General features: G+C 44.1%; 1 protein-coding gene across 1 annotated transcript in view; it reads right to left on the bottom strand.

Moving 5' to 3' along the window:
• CACNA1A (calcium voltage-gated channel subunit alpha1 A) overlaps positions 1 to 9,949 on the bottom strand; it is a 280,900-nt gene extending 270,951 nt beyond the window's left edge. The window contains exon 1 of the mRNA XM_074350635.1: positions 9,799 to 9,949. The gene's annotated coding sequence lies outside the window, so the exon portion shown is untranslated. The remainder of the gene's footprint in view (positions 1 to 9,798) is intronic.
• Between the last annotated feature and the right edge of the window lie 12,239 nt (positions 9,950 to 22,188).

Here is a 22,188-nt window from a genome sequence, read left to right as displayed (position 1 = left end):
CAAAGTAGGGAAGGGATGAAGTGTGAGGGGAAGAAGATTAATTTCAGAGCCAGATCTAACCCCAGCACACAATCAACTGGCTGTGTGGTCCCCAGAAAACTACTTCATCCTCTGAGTCTCTATTCTCTCCTGCACCAGATGGGGATAATGATAAGTACTCCAGAGAGCCTTTGTGAGGGGTTAGTGGGCTAACCCAAGGGAAAGCAGCACCCTGAGCATAGCTCCAGGCCATGGAAAGTGCTTGGTCAACACTGGCTTTCATGTCGATATCCTGGCAGGTGGGTGGAGCCTGGCAGCTGGGAGAGGGGTGAGGTGGGGCAGCTGCTCCAGCAACACCGTCAAGTGTGCTCTGGAGAGCTCTCCCAAGCGCTTCCAGCCACGGAGTCCCAGCTGTCCTGTGTGTACACACAAGAAACAAACACATCCCCAGCCAATGGGCACTTCCAGCCGGCTGCCCGTCCCCAGCACCTGCGGGAGCCCCATGACCAGGTGTGCTGTTCCCTCTCTCTGTTTGCCCACAGCACGATGGAAATGGCAAAACATGTGGAGTTTGCTTCCCCTAGAAGCAGCCAGGTTCCATGAACAGATGGTGCAAAGTGAAGACCGGGTGGGTGGGGGGAGAAAATAGAAGAAAAGAAGCGGCATTGAGCCTGAAGCCACAGAAAACCTTATTGTTAATGTCATCCGAATAGAATTTTCCTAGATACCAGGGATTGCTTGCATCTACTTCCCAGAATCCAAACTGAAACCACACTGGAGATGGGGACTGACCCTCCATTGCCAAGGTTGGACCAGCCTGAGTTGCCATAGCAACCAGATGGCACCCGGAGATGCTCCTAATTAATCCAGGCTGGCCCAGCCTTGGCAACGGGGGAGAAGCAGGGAAGGCGGGACAGCAGAGAAGTCTGGGGGCCTTCTGTGCACCCCTATGTGGAAAGGGACATTTACACAGCTGTGCTGGGCACCAGGCTTCACTACTCACAGCTGAAACAAGTGCTAATAACTGCTAAAGCAACTTTATCTCTCATAAAATTTGGTAAAGGATACAGTACCTAAGCAAAAAGGTAGAGGAAAAATTCTCTAAAACTTCCCGGGCTCATTAGACACATCAAAGAGGATGCAAATTCAAAAACACCTATGAGGCCCTTCATCCAGGAAATAACAGTAAGACCAGGCAGGGGCTGGAATGTAACCCTAACAAGGCTTCAACTTATTCACTGGTGTGGGAGGATGTCTTTAAATTAAAATAAATAAATACATACCTAATTACCTCCCCCACAAAAAAAAAAACTTAAATTAAAAAAAAAGATTGCATACCCTTTAAAATTCAAGGCACCACCCTGGTGAACAGACAGTGGCCAGGGACTAAACCCCTAGCTCCTCCTGAATTGGTGTGGCCACGTGACTCATTCTCACCCCTGGGATGTGAGCAGAAGTAAAGAGTGTCACCTCAGGTCAAAGATTTAAGGAGCAGGTCTGCTCTTGATGAGCTCCCTCTCTTCTCTGCTGGCTGGATGTGGAAGACACTAAGGGCCCTGAGTGCAATGGAGCCGTGAAAGGGTGGGAGCCTGGGTCCCTGAGTCACTTTGTGGAGGAGAGCCATCTGCTGACCAGGGACACCCTGACAGGGCTATCAGGTGAGTTCAAAACAAACTTCTGTTGTGCTTCACCTTTCATCCCATTGGGAGCCTATTTGTTACAGCAGCATTCCTGTCTTAGTCAGCTCCAGCTGCCATAACAAAATGCCATAGGCTGAGTGGCTTAAACATTTTGTCTCCTCTCAAAATGAAGGCTCTCTCCCTGGTTTGTAGATGTCTGCCTTCTCTCTGTGTCCTCACAAGGAGGAGCAAGAGAGGGAGACCAAGTTCTGCATCTCTTCTTATAAGGGCACTAATCCCATCAAAAGGGCCCACCCTTATGACCTCATCTAAGTTTAATTACCTCCCATCTCCAAATACCATCCCATTGGCGGTTAGGGCTTCAACACGTGAATTTAGGGGGACATCAGTCAGTCCATTGCCTTTCCCTAACTAATACACTACTGGATGGAAGTAACACTGGTTTCATTTAATGAATGTTTTTCTTGTGCTTTGAAAGCTTTGCATTCAAGAGGGAACATAAAAAGGTGTGGAGTCCTGTTGCGAACACCAAAGCGTTCACTAAAAAGAGAGCTAAAGACAGCATCTCTGCATGAAATTATTTCCTCTCACTTCTTCGCTCTTGTTCTCTCTCTCTCAGCCTTTATTTTCTTTCTTCCACTTGTTGTTTGAGCTTCTCTTAGGCAGTTTCACTCCTTCCTATCTTGCTCTATGTACTAAGCTCTCAGTCAATAACGCAGCTTCATCTAGCCCAGGACAAAACAAGAGTTGCTAAGACCCATGGAAAGAAATGATACCCCTTCCTGAGTTCTAGGCTGAAGAGTGTGAAATTCAACAGACCATGGATTCTAACAGCCAGGATGAAGGTAATCCAAATGTCATTTTGAACCGACCTTCAAATGCATTCATCACTTTCCAGCTGTTTTATTTGGCTGATAGTAAACGTGATTTCCAGACCCTGAACAATCTCCGGAGCAGGTAGCCAAGTAGCTGGCAAGTGTTAGGGCTCTATCTAGAAGTAATAACTTGTAACAAGGAGATACAAAAGCAAAAATCAACAAGCAGGACTATATCAAACAAAAAAGCTTCTGTCCAGCAAAAGAAACCATCAGCAAAACAAAAAGGCAATCTACAGAATAGGAAAGAATATTTGCAAATTCTATGTCAGATAAAGAGTTGGTATCCAAAATACATAAAGAACCCATACAACTCAGCAGCAAAAAAAATAATAATTGATTTAAAAATCAGCAGAGATTTGCAGCAACATAGATGGACCTAGAGATTATCATATTAAGGGACGTAAATCAGACAGAAAAAGACAAATACCATATATCACTTATATGTGGAATCTAAAAAAATACGAGTTTTATTTGCAAACCAGAAATGGACTCACAGACGTAGAAAACAAATTATGATTACCAAAGGGGAAAGGGAGGAAGTATAAAATAGGAGTTTGGGATTAACAGATACACATTGCTGCATATAAAATAGATAAACAACAAGGACCTACTGTATAGCACAGGGAACTATATTCCACTTCTTATAATGAGCTATAATGGAAAAGAATCTGAAAAAATATGTATGTATAAACTGATTCACTTTGCTGTACACCTGAAACTAACTGTATATCAACTACAGTTCAATTTTTTTAAAATAAAATTTTTAAAAACCAGCAGAAAAAAAATGTTTAAAAAAAAAACCTGGCAGAGGAACTAACAGCCATTTTTCCACAGAAGACATCCAAACAGCCAACAGCCACATGAAAATGTGCTCAACATCATTAATCATCAGGGAGACGCAAATCAAAACCAAAATGAGGTATCGCTTTGCACCTGTTAGAATGACTATCATCAAAAAGACATGAAGTGAGACGTGCTGGCAAGGATACAGAGAAAAGGGAACCCTTGTGCAAAGCTGGTAAGGAGTCTTGATTGGTAACAGGGAAACAAACCCAAATGTCCATCGAAGGATGAATGGATAAACAAAGAATACCATGTACATCCAATGGGATACTATTCAGCCTTAAAAAGGAAGAAAATCCAGACCTATGTCACAACACAGATGTATCTGGTGGAGATTACGCTCAGTGAAAGAAGCCAGTCACAAAAGGACAAGTACCGTATGATTCCACTGAGATGAGGTCAGACTATAGAGACAAAAAGTAGAATGTGGGTGTCAGGGGCTAGGGGAGGGGGAAATGGGAGTTAGTGTTTAATGGGGACAAAGCTGCAGCTTGGGAAGATGAAGAGAGTTCTGGAGACGGATGGTGGTGATGCCAAATAATACAGATGTACATAATACCACTGAAAAATGGTTAAAATGATAAATGTTATGTCTATTTTACCCCCCAAAAAAGTATTTAAAAAACTCTTAACAGGTGATCCAAAAACATCCACCCACTTCCTTTTTTTTTTTAAAGAAGTGCAATTTATTTAAGTACTGGGGATTGAACCCTGGACCTCAGGCGTGCTAAGCATGCTCTTTACCACTGAGCTATGACACTCCCCGCATCCACCCATCTTCTGGAAGTTTCTTAAATATTCAGTTGCCCCAGCACTACAGCCTTCCTGCCTCACAGCATCAGACACCCACTTATTGAGGGCTCCAAGAAGTAGATACAGACACAGACCAGAGTTTTCGTGCTGATTCAGAGCACAACCGGAAGTCACCGCATCTCAGGCAGCGTGAACCCACCCCACATCCCATCTTTGCAAAGAGAAGCCAAGAGCAAGGTGAAATGAAAAATAAAGCCAGGGCCAAGAAGAGCTCTCATTGCTTGAGGGCAAAACTCCAGAATTGCCCCACATACATGAGAACAGAGCTAAAGAAAATGCCAGGCCAGATGGCAAAGGCTGAAGCCCAGAGTCAGACCAGCACGCACCAACGTAGCCCCGAGTATGCTACAAAGATCCATCCCCTGTTGAGAAGAAACCATGTCACAGCTGGTCTTGTTTGTCACCCGCTCACTCAACTGCCGATCACAGCACAGCGAGACATACGCTCCCTCCCACCAGGGTGAACAGATCACCTGGGGTCACTGGATAGTTTCCATGACAACTCCAGGACATTGACTGGGATTTAGGAAGGAGAGAGGCAGGGAGACCCCACGGTGTGCCAGCTGTTTGGCAGGATCCACAGGAGCCACGGAATCTCAAACTGAATCCTTTCTCCCAACTTTAGCTTCATGGCTCCATTATCCTCCCCATCACTCATAAATTTGTTCATCCAGCAATATTTACTGAGCACCTACTGTGTGCCTGGCACTACTGTAGACACTGGGGACCCAGCAGTGAACAAAATAGACAACAGTCCCTGCCCTCATGGAACTGACATTCTATTGAGGGAGACGGACCAGAAACAACACAAACAAGTAAAATATACAGAATGTCAGCTGGAGAAAAGAAAATAGGAAAGGAGAGGGAAGTATGATGTCATTTCGAGAAGTGGCCAGAAAAGGCCCTAGTGGGAAAGAAACATTTGAGTAAAGACCTGAAGGAGCCATGAGGGTGTCTGGGGGTAAGAGTGGTCCAGGCAGAGCGAACAGCCCGTGCAAAGGCCCTATGGCTGGAATGTGTCTGGTGTGTTTGAGGAACAGGGAGGAGGCCTGTGTGGCTGGAGTGGAGTGAGTGAGGGGATGAAGGAGAGGAGGTGATAGAGGAAGATGACAGGGACAGATGGTACAGGCTCTTATGGACCTCAGGGAGGACTTTGGCTTTTGCTCTGTGTAAGGTGGAAGCCATGGAAGATTCTAGACAGAGGAGGGACATGATCTGACTCAGGCGTTCTAGGGCGCCCTTGGTCAAATTTGCAAGAAACCCAAAATGCAGTGGAATTCATCACCTCCACCATTTTGGGGCTCCCTCTCTTCCTCCTTCACCCCACATTCTATTCATCTACTCTGCTGATCCTACTTCATACTTCCTCTCCCACTTGCCATCATTCATTCGTCCCATGCAGGTGAACCATAATCCTTTCCTCCACATTCGTTCCTCCCTGAGTCTCTCCTCCCTCCAATTCATCATAGAATATCAGGTCATCCATTGCCCAATCCCCAAAGGACTCCCCATTGCCAATCTTGAACGCACCCCCAACTTTCACGCCTCTTTGCCTCCATCCTGAATGCCTTCCACTTGCCCACCCAAACTCCAGCTCAAAAGATGCTTCCGGTATGAAGCTGCCAAGAGAATTCTACCAGTGACCAAAACTCTTACCTGCTCACACATGCCCATGGCCCCTACCTCCAGCACCTGCCACACCCTGCATGAGGCTAGTTCTGGCTGCAAGAGTGAGGGACAGGCCAGAGAAGCTAGGGAGTTAATACTCTTGGAAGATTCCTCAACCAATGACTGACGAGAATTGGAGGAGAAATATCCCCAGCTTTGCAGCCAGCCTGCTTGGAACCTGGATCTGCCCCTCCTGCTGTGTGACCTTGGGCAAGTCACTTTAACTCTCTGGGCTACAGTTTCCCCATCTGTAAAATGAGGATGATAAGAACACAGACTTCATAGAGATTTTGTGAGGATGAAATAATTTCACTCTATGTAATACGCTTGAAACAGTGTCCTGCACGTGGTCATCCCTAGATACCCTAAATAGTGTTCGATATTATTATGACTGTGACTACCATGCTGATTCCATTCTCTGCTGAATCCTCAGAGCCTCGTACAGTGCCTGGCCAGAAGGAAGAACACAATGAACACTTATTGAAAAGTGTATCAATTATTCCTCTTGTCCCGAGCAATATGGCAACTGGACCAATGTTTCAGATGCTGGGTGCTATTTTTCATTCTGTATTCTCTCTCTCTCCCCACTCTTTAAACTTGCTTGACTCCACTGATGCTCCAAGATTAAAAGGAAAAAGGACAGACTGCCAGGAAAAATAAAAACTTCCCCCAGGGGGAAATGTTCCTCTAATGTTGCTCCCTTAAGCTAAACTGTTACGCATTAGCTCTCTTCTATTCTCAGGAGTGGGTGGGTAGTTTTGCCCACAAGCTGCATCTTTGGAATTTTTTTTCCCCTTCAACACGTATTTTTGACTTCTCGGTATTTAGCATTAGTAGGGGTTTCACAGTCTCCCTCACTCATTCTGCCCCTTCGGGCTGACCAGTGGCTGTGGGTGATAACCACGTATTAATACATGAAGACATTAATTCATTAACATGGTAATTATTAGTGTTGAGGTGCTTTGTTCAACAAACATTTATTGAGTACCAACTGTGTGGGCCCCTGTGACTCAATTATTGTGCCTCTTGGGATCTTTAAGAATCTCTGAAGAAATTGCCTAGAAACTGCCTCCCCTTAGGGCTGAAAGAAAATACAGTGATGGTTTTTCGCTGGAGGGCAAAAGCTGAATACCGAAATTGGAAACACTTTTAGAGGGGAAAAAAATGAGTAGCCCTGGCATCCTGTTCCGAAAAAATGTTTGAAGACTGAGCCTCCCTACATTTTGCTCTTGGCCACTAAGAATTAACCCGTGAATGAGTAGGGTCCAGAATGTTTCCCATATTCAGCTGACCTGCATGCGTTAGGGGAGGGGTGGGTGGGACATGTGGAAGCAAGGGAAGGGGGGAAAGCGTGAATTACAGAAGACACCAGAAGTGAAAGAAGCCAGACACAAAGGCCACCTAGTGCATGATTGCATTTCTATGAAATATGGAGAAGAGGGGAGTCCACAAAGACAGAAAGCAGATTGGTGGTTGCCAGGCACCGGGGGACAAGGGGAATGGGAGTAACTGCTTCATGGGTAGAGAGTGTTCCTTTGGGGTGATGAAAAAGGTCTGGTATTAGACACAGGTGATGGCTGAATATCATTATGAACACACTAAATGCCACTGAATTGTTCACTTTAAAATGGTGAAAATGATAAACTTTTTGTTGTATGTATTTTACAATCAAAAAAGAAAAGAAAATACAAAAAAGAAAGTGTATCTGTGTATAACTGAATCATTATGCTGTACAGCAGAGACTAACACAACACTGTAAACCCACTATACATCAATAAAGAAAGAAAGGAAGGAAGAAAAGAAAAGAAATTGCTCTGGAGAGAAATTTGAAAGAAGCCAAGATTAGTGAGCACTGTTATATTCCCAGCACTGAGTATCACCTGGCCAGGCCCCCCAGGAACCCTACCAGTTAGGTGTCCTGGTTAGCCTGGTCACGGGCTGGGAACACTGAGGCACAGGGGGCTGAGTGATGCCCCCAGGGCTTCTCAGACTCTGACCTGCACAAGGCCGCGGGAATTCTGTTCAAATGTAGATTCTAACTCAGCAGAGCTGGGTGGGCCCTGAGACTCTGCATTCCCAGGAGATGCTGCTAGTTAAAAGTCTGCACTTTGAGAGGAAGGTCTGCGGCTTCTGAATAGCGGCCCCTCCCACTAGGGTAAGTCAGTCCCTGCAGCCTCCATCCGTCAGGCTTGGCCTTGCCGAAGGGGCTAGGAGAGCTTGCCAAGAGCCCTCGCCTGTCTGTCACTGTGAAGTCAGCGGGGTTGAAAGATCCTGGAATAGAATCTTCCCTCACTTGCCCTCCACCCTTAAGGGCCCTCTGGTCCTGTAAGCTAACATTTCAGAAAGAATAATAAAATAAATAAGTCAAACCCTCTGCCAGAGCGTGTGATGTCCAAGAGCTGCACTTTGCATTACTTTGCAGGTCATTAACCCAGTAATTTGTTCAATGTCAAATCCACCCTTTGCCTCCAGAACCCTGGTCCTCATCTTCCCGCTTACAACGGGGGAGAGTAACGGGCAGCATGGAATTACACCAGTCTCATCTGGAGGGAAGATGTCCCAGTGGCATCTTTATGTGTCTCTGCAAATCCCTATGTCTTTGGGGAAAACAGATTATCAATGGGATAGACAGTTACTAAGAAGTCTGGAGTTGGGAATCCTTCCATAACCTGGGCTTGGCGTTAGAGGGACTAGAGGCCAAGTAGGGGGTGAGCGGCCAGCATCAGCCACAGACACCCAGACTCCCACTTCTCCCCATCCCCCCATCAGGGACCTAAGACTGTCCCAGTAAGAGCCCTCATGGGAAATGGTAAGTCCGCCCTGAAGCTGTTGACTCTGAACAGGAAACTCAGGACGCAGCCCGGATACCCAGTGGAGACCACCCCTCCCCCAGCCCCAGCGCACCTTGGAGCTCAGGAGGGCGAAGGTATGAGCTCCCCCTCTTGTCCGTTCAGCCACAAGAGACGCTACCGCCTCCGGGAAGGTATTCTGTCCTCTGTTTACATTCTATTCTGGTTCCTTCTCCCAGCTCAGTCTCTCAGGAGCCCCCAGACCAGAAGCCCCGGGAAAAGGCAGCGGAGCCCGCCCGCGGGGCGCCTCCCCGTTCCCGCGCTCGCGCACGCGCGCTCCGGCTCCGCACGTGTTCTCTGAAGCCGTCAGCAGCGAGAGGAGCAGAGGGGTTCTGTTTCTCTCACTTCTTGAGAAACAAGCGCCATTCGGAGAGTCATCTCTGTCCAAAAATGTTTAACAGAGAGGGGATGGTCTAAAGGGGTGTCAAGCGCTGTCTCCGCTTTTCATTTGGCGCGAGAGAGGAGCGAATGTTAAATATTCAACGGAACAAGCGGTTTCCTAAGACGATGTAATTATCCTCAACAGCCAAAACCCCATCTGCCAGCTCCCTTTTTCCAACGCATTCACGCTGCGTTGAGCACAGCAAACAAGGCCCCGGCAACACCGGCCTCTCGAACTTTTGTTTCGGGGACACCCACACCCAACAAAGCCGTAGGCGATGGGGGAGGGGGAGGCTCGCGGGATCTGTCTCTTGTCCAGCCTTCCTGGGTCTCAAAGCGGAGACTAATGTAGGCGTGAGTGTGACAGGGTGGGGAGAGCATAAAAAAGTATAATTTGACTTAGGTTGGAAACTATCATCATTGGGGGAACGTCACATGTCCACGGCAGGTGGCAGAGACATCAAGTAATACAAGAGCGCTAAGGGCGGTTGAAAGAAAATGGATTTTCATAAAGAACCAAGTATAAGCTGGAAGTCAGGGGTCTGCCCCCGTCAAGCGAAACTGCCAAGAGAAATAAACTCCCTACCCACAAAGAAAAGCTATTCATAGTAAGAGGAGGAGGAGGTCATAGGGTTTCTACGTTTGCATGTGCAGGTAATGTTGCAGCAAGGAAATAAAGGTCTGACTCCTGGCAGGACCCTGCCCCCAGGATGCACACACCTCTGGAAGCCCAACCGGCTCACTCACCTGTATCGCATCAGCTCCGGGGTCAGGCTGTGTGGTTAGTGGGCAGCGCAGTGAGTCCTCCAGCCGTCCTGAGAGTCCCACCTTATCAGCACCCAGGGGTCCAAGCCAGCTGAAGCCCAGGCATCCATTGCCTGCCCAATGGAAAGGAAAGAGGGGTCCCCGAGAGAGGAGAGAAAAGGGGGAGTGTCGAGAGCAGCCCTGCTCCGAGTGAGGACTCCCCGCAAAGGCAGGCACCAAGTGGGGCTGCTGTGCCAGCTGCCAGAGCCGGGGAGTAGGAGGAGGTTTCCCTGATGCTGGGAGGAGACAGCGGAGGACTAGCGGCTCGTCAGCGCCTGATTATCTCCAGCAAAGTACTGCACGGGGACCCAGCGGGGGAGACAAATCCAGCCCCCACCCCATTGCTCCTCAGGCAAGAATAAAGGGATTTCTTGCTCTCTTCTCTCCGCCCCCTTAACTGCACTGCGACCTCCCACCACCTGGCAGGACTCTAGTCTCAGGAAGGATGCTGTTTCTCCCCCACTCTACCTTCTTTCAGACTGGCTTCTCGCCGGGAGCAGAGGAAAAGTGGTAAAAGAGGGCTCTACCTCTTCACTCAGGAGGTTGCAGAGGGGGTGTGTGTAACAGGCATGAGGCAGCAAGGAATCACACTTATCACTTAACCATCTCCCCTCCGCCAGATTGCAACCTAAATTATTGATGCCCTTACAAAAACACTCATTAGATGACAGCTGCTAACCTCCTCCCTGAGTCTCTCCTGTTCATTCTTAAAACAGCTTCCCCTAACTCCCGACCTTTCCCCTTAAGGCGGAGAGGGTTGTATGATTTGAACAGAAAGGCAGAGAGAAGAAAAATTATCTTTCAATGCAAAAAAGGCAATTGATTGCCAGTTTCTGTAGGTTTGCTGCATGCATCAATTCAGGTTCTAAAAACTGAAGTGACTCTTGCTGTTTTTAAAGGGGGCTCCTTTTAAAGGTGAGCAGTATGTTTTTCTTATGAGCGGCATCTAGGGCACAGCTCTAGAGGCCCCATGTTTTTCCCAAGGTGGAGTCAAAGTGGGAGGATCTAGCTCACTGGGGAAAGTGGCATTGTTTAGACAGGAGCAGTCAAACCTAGGCTGCTGTTAGGGGAGTTTAAAAAATTCATATTCCTTTTGTAAAAATCTGTTGGTAGCATTCTGATTATGTTGGAGGGTTTTTAAGTCTTTATCTGTTGGACATGCACATCAGAGTATTTATGGGTGAGGTGATATGATGTTTCCAGGCAACCACCTTAACATCCATTGACTGAGGAATGAATAAACATAATGTGGCCCCTCCATAATAGGGAAGAACAAATCTGACTCCATGTTGAATCTGTTTCTTTTCCTCTAAGATTTGTATTCTATTGCTTTTGCTACAAGTTAAGAATGTTGCCTCCAGCCTGAAATAGACAGGATAGCCCATTCTCAAGGCTCTGACCTTTAAAGATATAACACTTTTCCATTCATATAGAGATAAAAAGTTGCAGAACAGAGAATAACATTTGTCTTGTTGGAGTTTTATAGGAACATAATGACCTCACCCCCTTGGACAGCTACAAGAACAAAGGATTCTGGCACCAAGAAGTTTGCAGCAACCAACCACACCCCCTCCCCTTTTAGTATAAAAGAGGCCTGATTTCCAACCCAGGGAGAATGTTCTTTGGGACACTAGTGTTACTACCTATTGATCTGCTGACTTTCCGAATAAAGTCGCTATTCCTTGTCCCAACAACTTGTCTGTCTATGTATTGGCCTGTCGAGCAGCGAGCAGTACGAGTTTGTACTCAATAACACCTCCAGACAATGGAATATTATTCAGCCATTGAAAAGAATGAAGCACTGATACATACTACACCTGGAAGAACCTCAAAAACATTATGCTGAATGAAAGAAGCCAGACACAGAAGGTCACATAGTGGACAATTCTATTTATATGAAATGTCCAGAAGAGGCAAATGCACAGAGACAGAAAGCAGATTGTGAGTTGCCAGGAGCAGAGGGATGGGAGGGTGGGAGTGACTGCTGGTGGGTACAGGGTTTCTCTTTGGGGTGATGGAAATGTTCTGGAACTAGGTAGAAGAGAAGTGGCATGAGACTGTGAATGTACTAAATGCTCTGAATGGTTCACTTTAAAAGGGTTCATTTTACGTGACTGGAATATCATGTCAATTTTTTGTTAATGCAAGAAAAAAGGGTGAGGAAGGTAAGTGTGATGAGCACAGTGTTGCTAATGGAAGAAGTCGGGTATAGGAACAAGGTGGTCCATTGTATTTCTCATTGCATTATTTTGTCTGCTTTATGTATGCTAGAAACTTTTAAAAAAATTTTTAAATGAAGTATAGTTGACTTATAATGTTGTGTTAGTTTCTGGTGTACAGCATAGTGATTCAGTTATATATATATATGTATTCTTTTTCCCATTCTTTTTCATTATAGGTTATTACAAGATATTGAATGTAGTTGCCTGGGCTATACAGTAGGGCTTTGCTGTTTATCTATTTTCTGTATAGCAAGTTTTTGGGATCTGCTAATCCCAAACTCCTAATTTATCCCTCCCCCATCTCTTTCCTCTTTGGTAAGATAAATTTGTATTCTGGGTCTGTGAGTCCCTTTCCTTTTTGTAAATAAATTCACTTGTGTCATTTTTTTAGATTACACATATAAGCAATATCATATGATATTTATCTTTCTCTGTCTGACTTGCTTTACTTAGTATGATCATCTCCAGGCCCATCCGTGTTGCTGCAAATGGTATTATTTCATTCTTTTTTTGTGGCTGAGTAATATTCCATTGTGTATATATAAACCACAACTTCTTTACCCAGTCATCTGTCAGTAGACATTTAGGTTGCTTCCATGTCTTGGCTATTGTAAATAGTGCTGCTATGAACATTGGGGTGCATGTATCTTTTTCAATGAGAGTTCCCTCCAGATATATGCCTAGGAGTGGGATTGCTGGATTATATAGTAACTCCATTTTTAGTTTTTTAAGGAATTTTCATACTGATTTCCATAGTGGTTGCATCAGTAACATTCCCACGAACAGTGTAGGAGGGGGTCCCTTTTCTCCACACCCTCTCCAGCATTTATTGTTTGTGGACTTTTTAATGATGGCGATGGTGTGCAGTGATACTTCATTGTGGTTTTGATTTGCATTTCTCTGATAGAAATTTCCTTTTTTAAAGAGATAGTGGTGAAAGTGGAATAGGAAGAATGCAGCCCATGAGGGAGGATTTGGACCAACAGAAGTGGGGTGGAGGGGACTTCTCTGTGGGTGAGTGCAACCCTCAGTTCAGCAACTAGGTGAACCCTAGCCGTCAAGTGACTGAATGCAAAGCCAGAGCGTGGAGGATGGAGCTGAGCCCCAGGATTCTGATGCCTGGGAGCGCAAACAGACCCTGCTCCTCCTTGCCAGGTTGCAACCTCAGACAAGCCTCAGTCTCCATGTCAATAAAATGGGGCTAATCTTTCTTACCTTGTGGGGATTTTGTGAGACTCACATGAGATTACATTGAAAAAGAATATTTGCTTCTAAGTATACTAAAATCCTCTCTGGAAAGACGCAAGAAAACTAACCACAGGGGCTCTTTGTAGGGGGTGGGGATCTTGCCCAAAGGGACAGGGATGGAGAGGCTGTCCCTGCGTACATTTTTATATTTAGGGGATTTTTTTTTGTGATTGTGGCTTTTTTTGGGGGGGTGGGAAGTAATTAGGTTTTTTTTTTTAATGAAGATATCTGGGATTGAACCCAGGACCTCCTACATGCTAAGCACGCACTCTACCACTGAGCTATACCCTGCCCCCCATTTTGGGGATTTTGAGCTGTGTGGATATAATACAGATTAAAATATTAAATTAAAAAGTGGGATTATGTATGTCAAGAGACGGCTCACTTTTTCTATAAAGGGCCAGATAATAAATATATGCTTTGCAAGACATACCATCTCTGTGACATCCATTCAACTCTGCCCCCACAGACAAAGTGTAAATGAAAGGGCCTGGCTGTGTGCCAATAAAACTTACAGGCTGGCCCCTGGGCTGTAGCAAGCTGACCTCTGGTGCAAGAAAATCCCTTAGTATCTGGTACACATCAAGTGATTTTGTTAATTCTAGGCTCTGCCACTGGCAAGCTGTGTGACCTTAGGCAAGTCATTTAAGCTTCCATCACCTCCTGTTCAAAACTAGGATAATAATACATGAGGAGTGTTGTTTTGAGTATAAAATGAGATATCAGATATTAAAGTGCCTTGTGCACTCTAAAATGCTAGGCAATGTAAGATGTTATTGTTATGCCGGAAGCCATAAGTCTATGCAATTAGCATTGAATTTTCCTATTTTTAAATCACGTGACTTGTATGAGTCACTTCATGATGAACATAAATAGCCATCCTGCTTTCCTTAAAAGTCCTTTGAAAATGTCAAAAAGGTCTGCTTTTTCCTTTATGCAGATGAGACCATCCTGAGTCAACCATCTTTCAAACTCTTGTGTCTTTTGCAAGAGTTGGTGACCATGAATAGATTGAACAATTGGCCCCAATTATTCACTCCTTCCTGTACCTCTATTTTTGCCACAGTCTCATCGTGGGTGGCATGTATTTCCTCCACAGTCTCATAGTGGGTGGCTTCAGAGCTGCTTTGGCCAATGGCACGTGGGCAGAAGTAGCAATAAGCCAGTTCCAAGCCTGGGCATTCAGGGGCCTCACATGTTTCCACCTGCCATCTTGCACCTCTGCTCTCACCATGAGAACGACTGTCGTAGGACGAGGATAAAAGACACATCAACCAGCTGAGCCCTGCCCAGATTAGCCAACCCATCAGACTCACAGGTGCATGGGGATATATGACTGTCGCTTTAAGCCACCGAGCTTTGGGGTAGTCTGTAAAGCAGCATAATTGCAGCAATCCATGGATGCATTGACCCAGATAAGAAGCCCAAAGCCTGTGAAATTCAAGCACAGTCAGACTGAATTAAAAGTAAGAAGAAAGAGGATGTAGGCCTAATAGGCAAAATCTGGGCAACTTCTCAACAATTCTAATGGGTTCTCCAATTCTGCCCACAGAAATGATGCCTAAAGAGAGACATTTTAGAAGGCGGTTTGATACGCTGAGCCAATCAGGAGCCCGGGAGGACAATGATGAGCCAATCCAGAGGGAGTATCCAGAATGTTATTTCATTTACTCCCCACTTGGATTGGCTGCACCCAAATGCAAGGAAGGCTTCGGAATGTATTCTAGCTGCATCCCTGAGAAGAAGAAGGGATGGATTTTGGTGAACTCCCAGCAGTCTGCCGCAGTGATTTAATGTGTGGTGAGATCACCTAATAAAGTTTCTGGGAGACAGTAGATCTTCAATATATGTTCTTCCCTCATTCTCCCCACAGAACTTTAGTCACAAAACTAGGCATCGGGGACTTCACACTTGCTGTTCCCTCTGCCTGAAGTTCCCTTGCCTCAGGTAACCCCCAGTCCCCCTCCATCACTTTGTTCAGGTCCGATCAGACATCACTCACTCGGAGAGGTCATTTCTATACCCTACCTAAAAAACACCCTTTGTCACTTTCTAACCCCTTACCCTCCTTTTCTTTGTTGATCTTTCCATAGTTGCATTTATCACTACTTGATATTATATTATATATCTGTTTATTGTCAGTCTCCCCCTACTGGAATGTGAGCTCCACTAGGGCAGGGGCTTTGTTTCATTCATAGCTGCACTTCCAGCATCTGTAACTGTTTATAGCACATAGTAGATGCTCAATAAATATTTCTTGACTGTATGAATAAAATAAATTCCTTTAAAATATGTGTTGAATGTATGAGTGAATGAATATCCCCCTTTGTTCTTTGTCCTTTTAAATAATAACAACAACAACAAAAAACTTTTCCTCTCCTTCCTCCTTGCAGCAAGAAAAGAAGGTTTTTGCTAAGTGAGGATAACCTTTGTGTATGAGGCAGGATGCGGATGAAGAACTTGAACTTGGGATTTCTAAGAGGAAAGAGAAGATGATGTAAAGGTCTCCCCAGCATCAAGAACCATGCAAACTTTAGCTTATGTGAGGCAGGGAGGGACATCTCAGGTTGGTTCTTTCTGAGGGCTGTGAGGGAAAGGTTTACTCCAGCCTCCCTCCTTGGCTTCTAGGTGGCTGTCTTCATGCTCACATGGAGTTCTACTGTATGCATTGCTGCAACTGAATTTCCCCTTTTTTTATCAGGACATCAGTCCTGTTGGATGAGGGCCCACCCCAATGACCTCATTTTAACTGGTTACATCTGCAGTGACCTTATTAACAAATAAGGTCACATTCTGAGGTCCAGGGAGTTGGGACTTTAAGGTAAGAATTTTGGGGGTGCTATAGACTGTACCCCCCCACCAAGTTCATATACTGAAATCCTAACCCTATACCTAAGGAGGGTAGAGCTCAGTGGTTAGGGTACATGCTTAGCATGCACGAGGTCGTGGGTTCAACCCCCAGTATCTCCATTAAAATAACTAAATAAAGAAATAAACCTAATTAGCTCCCAACAAAAACCCAGAGACAAAATAAATACAGTATTTTTAAAAATAAAAGAAACATAGAGATGTAAAATTAAACAAAACAAACAAAAACAAAAACAAAAAAAAAGAAGAAAAAAGAAATTCTAACCCCAGTGTGATGACATTAGGAGGTGGGGCCTTTGAGAGGCATTAGGTCATGAAGGTGGAGACTTTAAGAATGGGATTCATATTATAAGAAGGAACCTCAGAGAGCTCCGTCACCCCTTCGGCCAGGAGCGGACATGGCCATTTAGGAGGCGGGCCCTCACCAGATACTAAATCTGCTGGCACCTTGATCTTAGACTTTGTACTCTCCACAACTGCGAGAAATAAATGTCTGTTGCTTATATGCCACTCAGACTGTGGGATTCTGTTACAGTACCCTGAATGGACAATAACAGCAGGGGAGACACAATTCAACCCGTAAGAGTTACTTAATCTGAGCCTCAGTTTCCTCCTTATTAAAATAGATTAAGAATTTCAAATGGGCTAATTATCTTGATGAAATGGTTATGAAATAAATAAGTGCTTTAATAGTGCCCAACCTGGGGGTCCTCAAAAAATGTCAGATTATCAAAAGGAATGCTAGAGACTTCCAGGTGGAGTCCGATGGTGGGATGGGACATGGAGAAAAGCCTGTCACTGTATCGAGTAGGGATGCTGGATAACACAGAACACATTGTAATCAACTTTACTAAGATAAATTCCCTGCAATAGAATTCATCCATCTGAAGTGTACAGTTTGATGAGTTTTAATTAACATACCCATCATTACCACCACCATGAAGATTCAGAACATTTCCGTCACCCCAAGAGTTCCCAAAAGACAACCACTGATCTGTTTTCTGTCACTGTAGATTAAACTCACCTATTCTATAATTTTACATAAATGGACTCATTCAGTATGTCCTCTTTGGGGTCCGGCTCATTTCACTCAACATAATGCTTTTGAAAGTCACCCACATTGGTCTGTTTGTCAGTATCTGCTCCTTTTTATTATATTTCATTGTATAACTGGACCAAAATTTGTCCACTCACCTGTTGGAGGACATTTGGCTTGGTGCCAGTGTTTGGCTTTTACAAACAAAGCTGCTGTGAACATTCACATAAAAGCTTTGGGTGGACATATGTTTTCATTTATCCTAGGTGAATACCCAGGAGTGGAATTACCAGGTCATCAGGTGAGCCTACATTTAACTCCGTAAGAAGCTTCCAGACTGTTTTCCACCAGCCATGGCACGTCACTCCCCAGCCTCACCAGCAATTGGTATCGTCCATCTTTTGGATAATAGCCATTCTAGTGGATGTGTAGCCATGTCTCATTGGGGTTTTCATTTGCATTTCCCTAATGGTTAATGATGTCGTACAAATATACACCCATGAGTGAGCCCTAAAGAAATAAAGGGTTGCCCAGGAGTCAGCGAAGAGACAGCCAAGGGTCAGGAGGTTGTTATGCAAGATGGCACCGCAAAAGCTTATAGAGCATAATGATGAAGGTAGATTCTGGGCTTTACTGACCCTGCAGGGAAAGAGATGAATCCTCATGTTCTTAGTACATAGATGAATAGGAATTGACATACCCCATATAGATCCAGGACTCAGCTAGGACCACACCCTAGGAAATGGGTACCAGGAAAACCTTGTCTACCGGCCCAGGGAGAATGAAAGAAACCTTGTCTCTTACCTGTACATTAAAAAAATTGCTAATATCCAGTGTGGGCTAGGATGTGGAAAAACGGGCATTAGTTCATGCTGTTGTGGGAGTGAACATTGTTACAAACTTTGAGTTGGGCCAAGTTATATTAATATTATTAATATTTGTATTATTAAAATATTATTTAAAATCTAATCATGCATGCTTATAGTTATTTTGAATTTTTTAGAAGTATATAACATAAACTAACTAAAGGTAGCCTAGCGGGATGGGTATAGCTCAGTGGTACAGTGCATGCTGAACATCCACAAGGTCCTGGGTTCAATCCTCAGTACCTCCATTAAAAAATAATAATAATTTTTAAAAAGTTAGCCTAAGCAAAATGATGATGATGATGGATAAATGGGAAAGGACAGGCAATAGCTCAGCTAATGCAAGATCAGGTATTCTTGTCATAGGAATCAAGACCCGTCATCAAAGAGCTGTCAGAACCTGGTAGGTCCGCCATGGCTACCCACTGGCTTCAGTCTTCTCCCTCTGCATCCATCAGTGTATTCATGCCTGAATATTCATGGAGCACCTGCTATGTGATGGCAGGATTTATAGCACTAGGGTTAGCTATGTGAGAGGCAGACCTGGCTCTGCTTCTTTCTGAATGTGTGCTCTTAGGCAAAGTATTTAAGGTCTCTGAGTCTCAGTTCTCTGATCTGTAAAAATGGAAATAATTGTGGGACTTGAATTATAGGGCTGGTGTGAGAAAATGAGATAATAAATGCATAGTGCCTGGAGCACAGTAAGCACTCTACATCGTTGGTTATTCTTATTTTCTTTCACTCAGTATGTTGGGAATGAAGTAAAAATCATCTCCTTCCCAAGGTGCTTTTTATAGATATAATAAATAAACAACAAGGTTCTACTGTATAGCACAAGGAACTATATTCAATATCTTATAATGGCCTATAATGAGAGAATATGAAAAGGAATATATATATATATATATAAATGAATCACTATGCTGTACACCAGAAATTAACAGAGCATTGTAAATCAACTAGACCTCAATAAAAATAAATAAATTTTTTAAATTTTAAATAAATAAATAAATGAAATGTATTTTTTTCTTTCAATGTGTATAACTTTAACAGTCATAAAAAATTCAAAGGAAGATGAAATAGTGCTCTTTTAATCAGCTTTATTCAGGACGGTGTTGTCTTTAGCCATTTGGGGTCAAGCTTATGAGCCTCTGCTAGTCTCAAAAGGACAAGAGCTAATAAGCATTGGCAAGGATGCAGAGAAGAGGGAACACTAGTGCACTGTTGGTGGGAATATAAATTGGTGTGGCCACTATGGAAAATAGTATGGAAGGTCCTCAAAAAATTAAAAATAGAACTACTATATGATCCAGCAATCCCACTTCCGGGTATATATCCAAAGGAAAGAAAATTTGGACCTTGATGAGATATGTGTGCTCCCATGTTCACTGCAGTATTATTCACAACCACCAAGATAAGAAAGCAACCCAAATGTCCAACAACAGATAAATAGACAAAGAAAATGTGAAGTTAAGTAAGAAGCCTGAAATCTAGTCACAGTAGCACAGAGCTGAAAGTTTAGGAGGGAAAACTTTAGGGAAAAAAAGTTTTTCTAATTTAATGTCATTTTTGGAGGCTGCAAAATCAATGGATGAGTATTACGCTGGAAATCAGGGTAAGCGGGAAGTAAGGTGGTAAGACGTGTAACAGATTTGGAAGTCATCAGTATACGCATGATATTTGGTGCCGAAAGGCTGGATGAGCTCCCCCTAGCTCCCTGAGGGTGGAGGGGGAGGAATATGAGGAGAGGAAAAGCAGGTAAATGGCGAATGATGAGATAAAGAAGCCACGGGGGAGAGCCAAAGGCAAGTGGGAAAGAGCAGCTTCCTGAAAGCCAAGGGCTGGAGGACATCCAAGGCGGGGAGTATCAAGAATGCCACGTGGGTAAAAAAAAAAAAAAAAGAGAAAAGAAAAAGTCAAGAAAGTTAGGGCTGAAAACTAGCCAAGGGCTTGAGCAAATACCAGGTCACCAGTGACCTTGGCAAGAATAATTTGAAAGGAATGGCAGGTTGGAAGGCAAGCAGCAGGAGGCTTAGAGCGAAGGAACAGAAGGAAGTAACACTGCAAAGTGCAGATACCGCTCAAAACTGTTGGCTGAAAAAATGAATAATCATGCCCAATTGCTGCCGGGTTGTTATGACAACCAGCTAAGACAATGATGGTGAATGCTCTTTCTTTAAATGACCTTTTTTTTAATTGAGCTATAATTTATACACAAATTCACCCTTTATAAGTATACAGTTCTATGAGGTTTGAAAAATGCACACAGCCATGAAAGAGCAGTTCCATCGCCCCAAACAGTTCCTCCATGACCCTTTGTAATTAACCCCTTCCTGCACCTTCAGCTCATAACCATCATTGATCAATTTTCTGTCCCTACAGTTTTGCCATCCCCAGAAGATCATATAAATGGAAGTATGCAGTATGTCATCATTTAAGTCTGGATTCTTTCAATCAGCATAATACATATGAGATTCTTCCATGTTGTTGTATCCAGCACTATTTTATTCTTTTTTATTGCTGAATAATATCCTGTTGTATGTGAATTTACCTTCAGAAGTGTGAAACGCTGTAGAAAATTGTAAGGACTGACTACTCTTGGCAAAAGATATGCGTGCAGGTGGGCGAATGTGTCTTAGTTTGGGCTCTCAAAGGCAAGCTCTTCAACACGATTCAAGTGAAAGCAGCTGATTTTAGAGGTGGTTCCAGGAGACCCAGGAGGAGGATGGAAAGTAAGACAGAGAAGGAAGGCAGCCAGTACAGAGTGTGTTTTCAAGCAAGTTACCATAGTGGGCAACTGGAGCTCAATCTCCCTGGAGGCCTCTGGGAAGCAGCAAAGAACACAGATCTCAGTATTGTCCAACTGAGGGGAGAGAGCTGGGGTAATTATCCACCACCTCCTCCCAGTCACTGGTTGACTGCACTCGTGGAGGGCGTTCTTTCCCCAGCATTTCCAGCCTGACTACATCGATCACAGTGTGTGCCCCGAAGGCCAGAGAAAATCCTCAGGCAAATGAATGCAGATACTGGCCTTTGGAAGGTGGGCTGAGGTGTGATGACTGAGACTGAGAAGAGACAAATGGGGCCTGACAGCACCTACAGAAGAGCAGATCCACAGTCACATCATGAAGTCTCTTGTCTTAATTTTCATCTTGAGCTGCAAACATCAAATATTTTCATAGCGACTCAAGATACTTGGCACGAAGACCTTCTAAATTGTCTCTGTATCCTCTGATTGGGCTTGTCACTCAGAGCTAATATTGCTGTATTTATAGTTACTCTTGCCATACAGGGTCTGAAGGTTTATTTTTGGATTTGTGGGTCAGGCATGCATATCCCAAGTATGCATATTCATATCGCTATTTATCTGACTTGAAAACCAGAGTGTCATTTTCCTTTTTTCACCCCGCCTTGCTGTTCCTACCTTTGACCCTCATCTGTTTTTATTAATTCTCATCAACATCTTCCATGAACTTCATATTACTCCAAATATTCACAAATATACTGTTTCACTTAATCCATGTGTTAACACAAGGACAACAGGGACCTCCTGCCTCTTAAGCATTTTACAGATGAGAAAACTGAGGTTCAGACTTATTAAAAATCACTTAAGTTTCCATTGCATCTTTTAGGATGCTTCTGGTTGTAAATAAGTAAACTCTCAAACTGAATTGGACATAAAGAGAATTATTGGATGCTGTGGACTGAATCATATCCCCCTAAAATTCATATGTTAAAACCCTAACCCCCAGTGTGTCTATATTTGGAGATAGGGCTTTTAGGAGGTAATTAAGGTTAAATGAGGTCATAAGGGTGGGGCCCTAATTTCATAGGACTGGAGTCCTGATAAGAAGAGGAAGAGAGAGAAATCTCTCTGTCTCTATGTTCCTGAACTGAAGAAAAACCACGTGAGGATACAGCAAGAAGGTGGCCATCTGAAAACCAAGAAGAGAGCCCTCACGGGAAACTTCACTGACTGGAACATTGACCTTGGTCATTTAGCCTCCAGAACTGTAAGAAATAAATTTGTTACTTTCATCACCCAGTGGATGGTATGCCCAAGTAGACATGATAAACAGAATAAATGAAACGT

Source organism: Camelus bactrianus, chromosome 22 (genome assembly GCF_048773025.1).
Source record: "Camelus bactrianus isolate YW-2024 breed Bactrian camel chromosome 22, ASM4877302v1, whole genome shotgun sequence".
In the NCBI taxonomy this organism is placed as follows: domain Eukaryota; kingdom Metazoa; phylum Chordata; class Mammalia; order Artiodactyla; family Camelidae; genus Camelus; species Camelus bactrianus.
The sequence above is the reverse complement of the archived record's forward strand: the minus strand, read 5'-3'. Positions and strand labels throughout refer to the sequence as shown.